Genomic DNA, 12790 nt, shown 5'->3' with positions numbered 1-12790 from the left:
ACGGCTTAGGACGCCCGCGCAGTTCGTAAACGGTCGCTTTGCTGCAATAGTATAATTCACACTGTAAGGTGTGCTGTTATTACTACCCAAAACTATTTTATTCATGGGTAGAAACCTCATCCACCGAACCAAGTAGTCACGCAAAGTGATCTGCAGCTAACAGTTTGAACGCTTGTTAAAGTATCACTGCACAGCTCCTATCGTAGCAGAACGGTACCCACGCTGTTACGGTCGTCGCGTATGTTTCATTGATCCTAAACCGCAGCTCAGAACTAGAGGATAATACTGCAATAAGGTCACATAAGTGAATGGAACTTTCAGAAATACACAGTGGATTTCTGAGGCTGATTGTAGGCTCAAACGTGGGCGCACACATCGCGCGGCGTGCTCCGTCCGCCTCAACGCCCACAGAAAGTGCGGCCATGCCGACTCCAACCACTTCAGTACGTCTCACATAACTGTTTTTCACGTATAAGACGCCATGTCATACTACACAGACCGCACGAGCGGGAGAACAAACGCCAGAAATTACCGCCGTGCGCATGCCTGCCATGGAAAATGGAGCGGTGGAGGTGGTGGTGAAAAACGTTTATTTTGCTCTATTTACATATGGATTTAGCGGTTCTTCAGATGGCTTCTTCCATCTTGTTATCCACGGTTGGTGCCCCTACTCCAGGGCCCCACTGAAGGTAGCTGCCGTGCGAGCACGCCTTACTAGCCCTTGCTGGACTTTCAGGATGTCGCTGGAAAGCATCGTTTCCCACTGTTCCGCACACGGGTTTTCTATTATGGTTATTTCTTTTGCTTTGTGGCAGGCCCACGTGATATGATATAGCGTGGGCTTGTCCCCGCACCAGGGGCATGTGCTCTCATTTGGGTAGGGTAAATTTTGTTTAGTGTGTATTAGTTCGGGTATGTCCCCGTTTGTAGTTGCCGCCAGATAACGGCTTCTTCTCTGTTGAGTTGTTTGTCTGGTGCCGGATATCTCATTCTGGCGCCCCTGAAGTAGTTTAGCGGGTCCGCGTATGTTTGGCCTATCGGTTCTGGGTCCTCTATGACCCTACGAGAAGTACAAGATAACATGACGAACCCGGACGAGTACCGCAGTACCATAAGGCTAGCACCAATACCCAGAAATATGGACCCGAACCTGCACAAGGCACGCAGGGAGGCGAGGGCAGAGTACGTGCAAAGTACACTGACCACCCGGAACGAAACGGTGTATGTTGACGCCGCAACATACACCGGCGAAGGGAAGAAGGCAATAATCATAAAGTGGCGACTGTGATTGGCTCGGACCTCAGGGAAATCACCAGCGCGTCAATACGGGACTGCACGGTAGTTGAAGCCGAGGAAGCGGCCGTAGCTCTAGCGGCAGTGGAGGGCTATCGACTAGCCAAATCCCTAACGATTCTAACAGACTCGCAAACAGCATGCCGGAATTACATGAATGGCAGGATCAGCCGCAAACCGCTGAACATTCTCCGCTCTAACAGCCGACCCACAGAAAAGCAAAGAAAACACGCGATAGTTTGGATACCGGGACACACGAGTGTCGAGGGAAATCTGGAGGCAGATAGGATAGCTCGAGGGTACGAAACAAACCGGGCAAAATGGAGCGCTCGTCCAAGCCACTATGTCGACTGCTCATAGATGGCGCCACTGCGTAGCACTAGGGTGGCGCCCATGAAAAAAACGGTCTGTAGGCAAATCAAGTAACCCTGGGCCCTATGGACAAGAACGGCACCGAGAGCGGCGCTGCTGCGCCGGCGTTGAGAGCGCTGCATGCGAAGCAAAATTCTTTTAGCGGATGGTACCCCTCTCCCATCTCTCGTTCGTGCCGCCTTGATTGCCTCCTGCACTGCGCGTGTTTTGGCACGTTTCGCGCCGCGCGCGGCAGCAGCTCGCGCAGGTGCCCGAGGGGCGGGATCTTGAACGGCGTCGTCTGCTACGGCGGCGCGCGCTGGCCGCATTGTCGGGAAACGTTCTACTATCAGTTGCAGGGCGCCGATCTCATCGCTACGGCGTGAAATGAGCCGGTATTCTTTACTATGCGTTGTGCGACGCCAACTGATACGCCTCGAAGGTAAGTTCATCGCTGCAGGGCAGCCATAGACGACGTACTGATTCCATACATTCTTGACGGCCCGTTTCTGGAAGGTGACTATATATTCTAACGCGATAGGTCGCCGATCCACACTGCTCGTGTGGTGCAACAACTGCTAGAAGAACGCGCAGTCACTCTCTTGGAGTGGCCGCCTCAATCTCCGGGCGCCAACATCATTTAAAATGCCTGGGGCTCGTTGAAAGTATCGCTGGCGCACCGTCCCCTCTATCAGTCGCCCGAGGATAGGCTTCGATCCACCATCGTCACTGACTGAGACGTGCTGCGAATGAACACATCCCTGATCAAGTCATTCTGCACTTCACTGCCTTCCAGGATGAGCGCTGTCATCGCTGCCGCTGGGGACATGACGAGATACTAACTGAAGTTCCGAGCCTGACGTGTCCAATTCCCCGCCGGCGGGCAGAGTCTGTCTGGTGTAGCGAATGATTGTCGAGAAAAACCATTTCCAGCTCATTGTCTGAACCTAAAACATTCATTTAATCGTATCCGTTTGTTTCATCGTGTTCGACTCCCATAGTTATCATTGTTGAGTGCTTTGTTTTCCTTTCGAGTCAAACAAAGACTGAACATGTTGCGCGCACATCTTGGTGCGTCTTGTCGCTGCTTATTACGGTAGCACACACAGTGAAGAAATATACGTACACTGCCCCTGACAGTAGTACGCTTCCCGACAATGCGGCCAGCGCGCGCCGCCGTAGCAGACGACGCAGATCACGACTCCGCCCCTCGAGCGTCTGCGCCTGCTCGAGCTGCTGCCACCGCACGACTGCATTGCTTGCCGCATCGCGATGCAATACGTTCCCAGTTTTCCCCTAAGTGTGAAACAGACTCACGCTTCTATTTGCCTTTAAGAAGATCGGTAGGCTTGACGATTATTTTTATGGCTGCAATGCGGCGAAAGGGCAGCGTCTGCTTAACCATGTAAGTGACGCTGAGCAGGTGATTGGAAACGACATCGTATGTACCGCCGGAAAAATCGTCAGCACATACATACGGCACATACGAGCTAAAGTCATTTTTGCAGTTTCTCAGAATATGTTTGCTACAAATCCGTGTTGTCTCTGATGGCGACAAAGGTCTTCCATCGACACTGTGCGGAAATAAACAAAACATATCGCTGTATAGCACAAGTAAGACATGCGCACACAACTTTAACTAGTGCGTCCCCTACAATATGGAATAGAAGCAGCAATGTAGACAGCTTGGCCATTTTTTAACAGTGCTCAAGAGACGGAAGTTGAAAGTATTAGTAATCATTCCTGCTTCAGCAATGCCGGCGCGACCAAGACGCGGGCCGCGTATCGTCCAGTAACTCGATCGATCGGTGCAGTGGTGAAGCGGGAATGAACTCCGGTCATGTTCAATGCATCGTGCACATACTCAATTTCTCGGCACGCGTGAACTTCGGCCACTGCTAGCGCATACAACAGAAGTGGTTTCCATTCTTAGGCAGCGCACACATAAACGAAACACGAGAAAGAAGACAGGACAAGCGCTCGTCGAACAAAAGATTTTATATGAATAACAGGATTATGTACCGAGTAATTATTAAATTCATGTGGGTTACATATAAAAACCGTCATACACTCAGGAGTGATCAATGAACGAGCTCGTTTCGTTTGCCAGTTGTTTACTTCACTCGGCGCACCGCAGTAATCCATGTGTGTCGTCTGCTTTTTTCGTACCATTTTCTTGTGAATCGGCAGAATTTCACTGGTGGCATCAACCATTTCGTGTTTACATTGCTGTCGTGACAGTTAACAACAAAATAATAATTTCCGGTCATCCGAAGAGGCGCCGTCGCAAACAAGAGACGTTTGGCGCGCAGCGCGAACTGAACGCGGGCGCGACCGCTAAGGGAAGCGGCGGCGGAAACCTACACCCGTTGGAGATGAAATCGTTCCGCCAGGGGAGAAACGAGCGCTGGCGTCTAGGATGAAACTTGGCGTGCGGTCGTCTATAATGTAAAGCCATTGCAACATGTTTTTATTCCAATCTACGGACGTCAAATTTGCGCAACCGTCGGCGCAAGGAACGGGCCGTGAGTCGCAGGTTGCTGTCTGAAACGACCTATCAAACGATATCCTCTTTTGTATGATGTCACTTTTGTTTGCTCTAAAAACAAATAACACTGCCTCCGTTGAGCGGCTTGCCTTATCTTATTGGCTGACAAAAGGCGAAGAGCCCGCTCAAGTGGAGAGGAGTTCAATGGGGCCGAGCCAGTGCACTAGAAATCGATGAAAGGATGAAGAGGGTGTTGCCTATGTCAGCGATTGGTCCGCTTTCACTTACACACCTTGAGATGGCTGCTAACACGTACCCTCAGCAAAGAAGTGTTGGTAGAGCGAGGTCGTAAGCATGCGGAAAGTGCTCGACAACATTACACGGCCACGTAGAATGTTTTATCGTACCCAAATAAACCCAAGCTCTCCGGCAGGTGCGAGGAGCCAGTGCCTGAGTGATCGGCGGCAGCCATTTTTAATCACTTTTCGAAAACGGCAGCCTGCGGCTATTCAGAAGAAAATTAACTTTTTTTTCGGCATATTATTGCATCTTTGACGCCTACTCGTCACTTTGACGCGGTGAGGTTTCGCGGTTTTGTGACGCCACGTGATAGGCAGGTGAAGTGGATACAGCCCGAAAGCTTTTGACCAATACCACAGGGCTAATGGCGAAAAGACGTCTAATAATCAGAAATTACTATTTTTCTTTCTTCAGTCCATTCATGCGTAATCAGTGTGTGCACGTCATATCAGATGGGCAGCTATTGCGGTTTTCGTCCCGGCTGACAGCCTCTTTCTCACACACACTTTCATATCCGGCGATGAAATTAACTATATCCTCGCTTGCCTCGAAAGTTTCGACCCGGCGCCGCGCTATCTGCCATCAAAGAATCTGACTTTTGCGCTCAAGCTCTGCCATCCTAAGAGCGTGCTGTTGCGCTGCCTTCTGCTCGCGTCTCTCGTACTCCTATGCTTCTCCGCTTGATTCAGGCCTTCGTTATCAGTAAACTTACATTCGCAACACCATATCTACATTTCCTTAAATCAGAATCAGATAAGATCGACACTCTTTTACACAAAATATATAAATTCGCTCTCGGGGTCCCCATACGTACCTCCACTGAAAGGCTAATGCTTACTGGAACTTTCAACACACTTTCTGAACTCACAGAAGCCCACCTCACATCCCAATATAGCAGACTGTCTAACACCGCAACAGGTCGACACATTCTACAAACTCTTTCTATCACTCCGGCACCCATCATCAACACTAAATACACCATTCCACATCACATACACGAGAACCTCTGCATCCCCCCACTTCCTAAAAACATGCACCCTGTGCATCACAAACAGCGCAGGAGGCAGCGAGCAAAGGCTCTCCAAAAACAATTCTCCACCTCTAAAGACGTGCTCTATGTTGATGCCGCCGAATATGCGAACAGAAATCATTACGCAATATCAGTCATTAACTCTCAAGGGCAGGTCGCTGCGGCCGCCTCCATTCCTGGCTCTTCCTCGGAGGAGGCGGAGGAAGCGGCCATAGCCCTGGCCCTCACAATTCCAAATTCATCAGTTATCGTTAGTGACTCCAAAGCAGCCATACATAACTTCGGAGCGGGTAGGGTCTCTAAGCCAGCTTTTTCTCTCCTCTTGGCTCATCCTTTCAATCAAACTGTGGCATTAATCTGGACTCCCGCGCATGCGGGCCTTGCCGGAAACGAGGCGGCTCATGCCAGTGCCCGAGGATTTACAGTCCGGGCTCAGGCATCAGATGCGTCGGACCTCGCCACGGAGGAGGCGCCGTTTACAGCGCGGGATCGACTTATTACTTACCACGAAATCTGCACACACTACCGATTAGACCGCTTAACCTTTCCGCCACTCATGGGCAAATCCCCGCGTAGGTGTGAAGTTCTGTGGCGACAGCTGCAGACTCGCACCTTTCCGTCCCCTTACCTCCTCCACCGCATTCATCCAGCCATTTACCTTTCTCCCTCTTGTAAATTCTGTGTCTCTCCCAGAGCAGACTTAAGCCACATCATGTGGGGGTGCCCTAAGCACCCCCTTCCCCCTTTCCTCAAGCAACTAATATCTAGTGAGGAGCAGTGGGAGGCTGCCTTGCGCAGCTCCAGGCCCGAACCTCAGGAGGCCATCCTGGAGTGGGCTGAGAGGATAAAGGAGGCCCACTTCAAGTAGTTCCTTTCCCCACCCTCTATTCCATTGCCCCCTTCACTTTAAAGAGGGATAAATAAAGTTTTTCATCATCATCTCGTTTGCGCCTTTCTGCGTCTTCACACACGCGGATTTCTGCTTCACGCTCACCGCTCTGTACTGCTTCCCGCTCACGCCTCTCGCGCATTTCTGCTTCTTCGCGATCGCGCCTCTCGCACTCCATCTGCCTTTTGCTTTCTTTCAACAATGGTTTCCCAAGCCTCCTCAGCTTCCTCAAGCGTCACTTCTTCGGCCTTCATGACGTCGAGAACTGCTGCTTACGTTTTTGCGGAGCCGACAGAAAATGCCTAATTCTTCGTAAATTACAAGTAGGTCCTGCATTTCGAATTTTTTCGAAGCGAACGCCGCCGCTATCTCTACTTTTCGCTTTCTTTCAACGATGGTTTCCCAAGTCTCGTGACCCTCCACAAAAGTCACAACTTCTTGCTTCATGACGTTGAGAACTGCTTCTTCTGTTTTTGCGGAGCTGGCGGAAATTACCAACTCCTCGGAAATTAGAAGGCTGTCCTGCACTTTGAATTTCTCCATAGCGAAGTTGTTTGCTTTCAAAATTCACCCTTCCTAAAACTAAAATTCCTTGTTTATAGAAGGTGAATTTCCAAACCAGTGCCCACCAGAATACGCCCATACTCTCCTAGCATCGGCTTTCCTGTACTGGAGAGAGTTCAGGCGACATGAGCAAACCCCGCCCTTATCGCTACCATTAGGAGACTGCAGAATTTCTCAGCGCTCCTTCCTTACAATGCTTTCCTGGCCTTACCGGCCTCCTCCCACCTCCTCCCCTTATTCTATGAAAGCTCCATTTTCTTCCTTTTGCCTTTCGCAGTGCCTACCGAAATGGCAAAATGCTCATGAATTTCGAGGTGTCTCGACTACTACAGTGGCTACTCCTACGTGGATTTGACAAGATTTTGCTGTCCAATTGCGTTACCCCATGCCTGTGTCTAGTAATCAAACCCAGTTTTCCCTAATTCTGGACAGATTGCCCAAGTATCTCCTATATGGCATATTATGCACTTGTATCTCTTCAAGAGGACGCCTTGAGTAGGCAGACATCACAATTAGCGAGCCAAATCGTAATCCTCGGTCCAATAATTACCAATTAATGTTAATAAACTCTCGTTTATTCACGTGATGGATCATGTTGTCATAGGGCAATTGAAGTCGAACATTACTGAAGCCGTACCCATTCAACTGAAATCCCTACACTAGAGCCTCTTTCTAACCAGCCATCCTCTAAATAAAATGCGGATTACATTTCTGTTACCCTTAGTTTTTGCGCAGTACCCGCAGATTTTTCTTGACAAATATGTCACGACATTTAGCACGTGCGTACACAGCCACTGAAAGGAAAGCACTGAATGAGGTGGCGCACAGGGAGGCACGGCGATTAGTGTGCAGTGTACTCCCTGAAGGGGCTGGACCTCCCGCTCCTGAGTACAGGGACCAACTGTCAACCTACAACGAGATCACCAAGTACTATTACATAGGGCGTTGGGCATTCCCCCAGCCACATTCTAAATTAAATAGGCCACAGGTGGTTACATTAAGGCTTCTGCAGACACGAACGTACCCTAACCCGGTCATCATGAATAAAATTAATCCGGACTGCGGGGTTTCACTCTATTGTAGTAAGTGTGGGGGTTTGCTCGATTTAGAACACATTCTTTGGCGCTGCTTGGGGTTGGCCGGTGATGCTTCTCGAGGGGAACACTGGTGGCAGCGGATACTGCACAGTGAAGTGCTGGCGGACCAACTCAGGGCAGTCCAGAGGGCCCGTACAGAAGTTTAAATGTCTATGCCCTAAGGGAATCAAGTTGGTACACGGCAACGCAGAATCACTAAAAGCTGTTACTTACCTTTGAAATTTTCATATCATTAGTGAAGACGCAAAAATACGTTACGCCACTACCTTATTGCAAAAACCAGCGTCTTCCAGTGCCGTCCAGTGTGAAACCAGCGCGTTGTTTGACAATGGATCGCACTGGGGACTTTGGCGCTCGCTGGGACCCACTGGGAGACCAGTAAGCACGCTGCATATAAACTGGGTGACACTGGACGCGACGCTGGTTCCACTGCCATCATGCTGGGCCACACTGGTTTGTGCTGTACAAGCGCCGGTTCTCGCTGCAGTTCGCTGGTTCGCACTGGAAACTGCGCTGGTTGTGTTTCTGCCGTGCTGGTTCCAGTACGCAAGGACAAGCGCTGCTGAATATTACATGCTTTATTCAATTTCACCGTTTGAAACTAGTCTCATGTCCTAAATTAAATAACGCTATATCTTGGGGTCATAAAACTATTTCGTGACACAGCTTGGAATAAAGGTGCGTGAGCTGCCCTATTTATGCATGCACATTCCAAACTGAAGATCACTTTCGTTTTTTGCATTTTCCTTATTGACTGGGCGGATAGCTAAATTCTTGAACGAAACTACACAAACGCAGAGGACGCCGCGGTTTTCAGTAGTTTTTCACGTAACATATGGCTGGGAGCTGTCGCCGTTGTCGCAGTGTTGTGGAGTGGACATGAAATCCAGAAGTCGTTCGGACGCGCTCGAACGGACCCCGAGGTCGAAGCCTCCCGCTGATTGATATTACCGCACCGATAACAAAGCTGAGGCAATTCGTGTGCTTCCACTTTCCCTATTGTACTAAAAATGGTTCTGAGGCTTAAATACACAGATTTCAGCCTTCGCCGGGTACCCGCGCCGAGATCGGTCCCCACCGAAGCTTAGACCTAGCGTATCCGCGAAGTCCCTCTGCACGATATATTGGCGCGTCTGGGCTCAGGAATAAACGAGTCGAAAAGGATAAATCACTCTATATTTTAGCTTTCGCAGCAGTGTTCTTAAATAAAGAAGTTTTTCGTATCTGCATTGCCAGCACAAGAAGTGATGAGCGCCGATGTGACACGTCATAAACACAGGTATATCTGCTGTCGCCGAAGGTTGCCAGCACTAGCCTGCGCTTCTCAGACGAAGATATATTACTATAGCAAGACGTGTCAACTGAAACGCACCATTGAACTAAGAAAACGTTGCATATTCCTTGCGTGAAAAACAAGAAACGACTATCAAAATTGGCAGTAACAGCCCAAACAATGCAGCGTCCCGGGTCGCCGGTCCATTTAGGACGTTTTTCGAAGTTATAATACCAGTCGGAAGTGAAAATTGATGTTCTGGCACTTCCAAGAATCTTACTGAATACGGACAGCAACTTTTTTTTTTTTTTAGTAGAGGCGTGAGCTTTAGTTACTAGGAGATAGCGCATCTACCATGCCTGTGTGAGAACGAGACGTTCATATGAGGGATCGCCAGCCGTTTGTTCGCAGGCGCGTGTGAGAGCGGGCTCGAGAGAGAAAATCTGGGGGCTTTTTCTCCTTGTATATATGACCCTGCCTAGGCACTATGGAGGAGGTTTCTTAGCGCGTGTTGTAGGCGTTTGTCTCTGGGCATGCCGGTATTGCGGTCGAGTTTGTTTACGCTCGGACGCTGGCTGCCGGCGTGGAAAAATAGGTGAAGCAGCGGGCAATAACGCCCGATTTGGCGACCGCTGGGTCGGACAGACTGTCTCGCACCTGCGGCGCTCGTGGTAAGTCAGTCGTGGCGGATCGTACCTTGTGACCGTAGTAGAGCCCAGGCCGCATATATTGAAAATCTAGAAGGGAGAGCGCCTTAGCAACCGCAGTTGAAAGCAAGTGGGTGAAAGGCCGCTGGCGACGGTGACTGACTCAGCACCTCCGCCGGAGGCGCGAGAAAGTCTGTCCGACGTACGTTCAGAGGCAAAGTTCTGACTGGTGTTGCGGAAGTCGCGGGGCGCGGTAGTGCTTAACTTATCGTCACATGTTGTGGCCTGGACCTAATTATATTTATTCAATCTTGTTTTCTTAGCAATTGTAACAACGTGTCATTATTTCACATTATTGGCGGCGCCTCCAGGACACCAATGCAAGAACCTGCACTGGTGCGTGGGTTGGGGGTCGCCGAGGTCTGCGCGGCCCCAACCACGGGCCGCCCTGCTTCCAGCTTTGATCCCCCGGCACGTCCCTTGGGGTGCCCTGGAGATCCTGCACCGCCTGCGTTATTATAACCTCTGGTGCTCTCCTGAGGCCTCCGTTTGCGGATTACATGCACCCTCCTGGAGCAGTGCTTGTAAAAAATCCAATCGATCGTGGCGACGAAAAAAGCAACCTGCGACTTATATAACACCAGTCAGAACCTTGCCCCTTCAGACACAGCCATCACCAAATGTTGCGACGCCTGTTTCTCGAACCTCGACTTGCGTTACTATTGGGCAGCGTGGCGTTGTCGACGGGCTGCAGGCGTACGGCAGGCCTTGGCGACCAGACAAGGACGAGAAGATTTGTTGTGCCAAACTTGAACTATTTATTCAATGGTTGGTGAAGGATAAGAAGAGAATGAATGAATTGAAAAAGTACATTGCGGGGCCCTTTAAAGGGACACTAAAGGTTACTATTAAGTCAACGTGGACTGTTGAAATACCATCCCAGAAACCTCGAAACGCTTGTTTCGTGCCAAGGAGAGACTTATTTTAAGAGAAAATGCGTTCTGAAGCGTCCGCGTACCTCTAGCGCAGTTCAAGTCGCCCGCCCTCCGATCGAGGAGTACTGACATCATGGTCTCATAGTGACGTTGCGCCATCGGTGAGTAGAACGGCGTCCGCAGACGGCGCTACGTCTTTTCTGCGCAAAACGCAAACGCGCGGCCAGAAAAAGAGCCAAGACAGAGCCGACAGCAGAGCGAAAGCGGGAGTGAGCTGGCTAGCGGAAGGAGAAACGCGCGACCACAAGCTGGTACTTCACTCTATGACGCAAACTTCGACGTTCGTCGCAATGGACCCTGACAACGACAGATTGGCTCGCGATGCTGGGCTCAACTTCAGCGATTTGAGCACTGACGAGCGCGACCTGCTGCTGAGGGCTCGCGCAGCCGGCGTCGTTGCGTTCTACGACGGCGGCCTCGACACCGGCTCTCCGGAGCGGGAAAGCAACGAGGGCTTCCCACGATATCACATGGACGTGGCATTCTCGCTGCTTGTTCCAAATGAAAGTTTCGCGAGCCAGCAGAACCCGCACAACACGCCGCGATAACGAAACTACTGAAACTCCAAAGCGTGCGCGGCGCAGAGTCGAGCGCGCAGAGTCGAGCGAAAACGAAACCTTTCGACCACCCATACTACTGAAGGGTAACGTCAAAATGTTATTTTTTCTTAGAATCGAATAGACGTAGACAAGTAGCATTTTCTTCCGTCTTATAATCGAATGAAATGATATTTTTAATACGGGTAGTTGAGTATTAGTAACACAAATTATGAGGAGTGCTTTCGTCATCGGGCTAGTACCGGAATGTCGCTGGGGGGTCTCAAATCGTGTCATGCATTAACCTCAATTTCTCGGTTACTAAAGCTGTGTTCGCGATTATATTGACGCCTTAGACGTTCTAGAACATTGCTCTACCACTTTTACTTGACTTTCTGGTAACCTTTAGTGTCCCTTTAAATAGGTCCACTAAAATCGTAGGCGGGATCTTGCTCACGTCACCACACGTGACATACCCTGATTCCCCGTTGGTGCTTTGCGGCTGCTCCTTTCCTCCTGGGCGACGTTGCCCGTTCCCGTTAGCGCCTTGCGGCTGCTCCTTTCCTTCTGGGCGACGTTGCATCTCCCCGTCGTTCCTTTGCGGCTGCTCCTTTCCTTCTGGGCGACGTTGCATCTCCCCGTTGTTCCTTTGCGGCTGCTCCTTACCTCCTGGGCGACGTTGGTTCGCTGAAAGGGTCTCCCCTTGAGGCGGGCAGTTCGCGGAAAGGGTTTTCACGCACACACACACAGGGGCCTGTGAACACTGCGGTATGCCCGCCAGACCGGCAACCTCTCTAGAACCATAGCAAATTAGGAGTCCATCCTCCGTTTCGATGAGTCATGGTGGTTGAGCATCCTTTTCGCCCGGAGTGTTACAAGCCAACCATAACAGCATCGGAGGAACATACCGACGCGCAGAGGCCAGCAGCCACTGGGCGAGGGATCGGCGTTTCAGCAGCATAATTTCCCTCCGGGGTGACGAGCCCTTGGTTCATAGCTTGTAGATTTTTTGGAGTCGTTCATGACAGCAGTACAGAAACAGCTTGAGGATTTGCAGCAGTTAAGCGCACGAAGTCAACAGCGGCTGGAGAAATCTGTAGGCTGGACGCAGCGAAAGTGTGAGGAAGTAGATTGCAGATTTTCGTCGAAAGCCGAAAAAAGTAGTAGTACCTGTGAGTGTAGCAGCACGTTCATAGGTGAACTCGAAGTGCTAGCAGCTAACGAAGCCTTAGTGGCAACAGAGGCCGTTAAAGGCCAGAGTGAGAGCGACGAGGTGCTGTGCCAACAGAGGACTGTAGAGACAGCTAGGCCAGCTGCGAACAAATTG

Source organism: Dermacentor andersoni, chromosome 1 (assembly GCF_023375885.2).
Source record: "Dermacentor andersoni chromosome 1, qqDerAnde1_hic_scaffold, whole genome shotgun sequence".
Taxonomy (NCBI): Eukaryota; Metazoa; Arthropoda; class Arachnida; order Ixodida; family Ixodidae; genus Dermacentor; species Dermacentor andersoni.
This window is presented reverse-complemented; position numbering follows the sequence as displayed.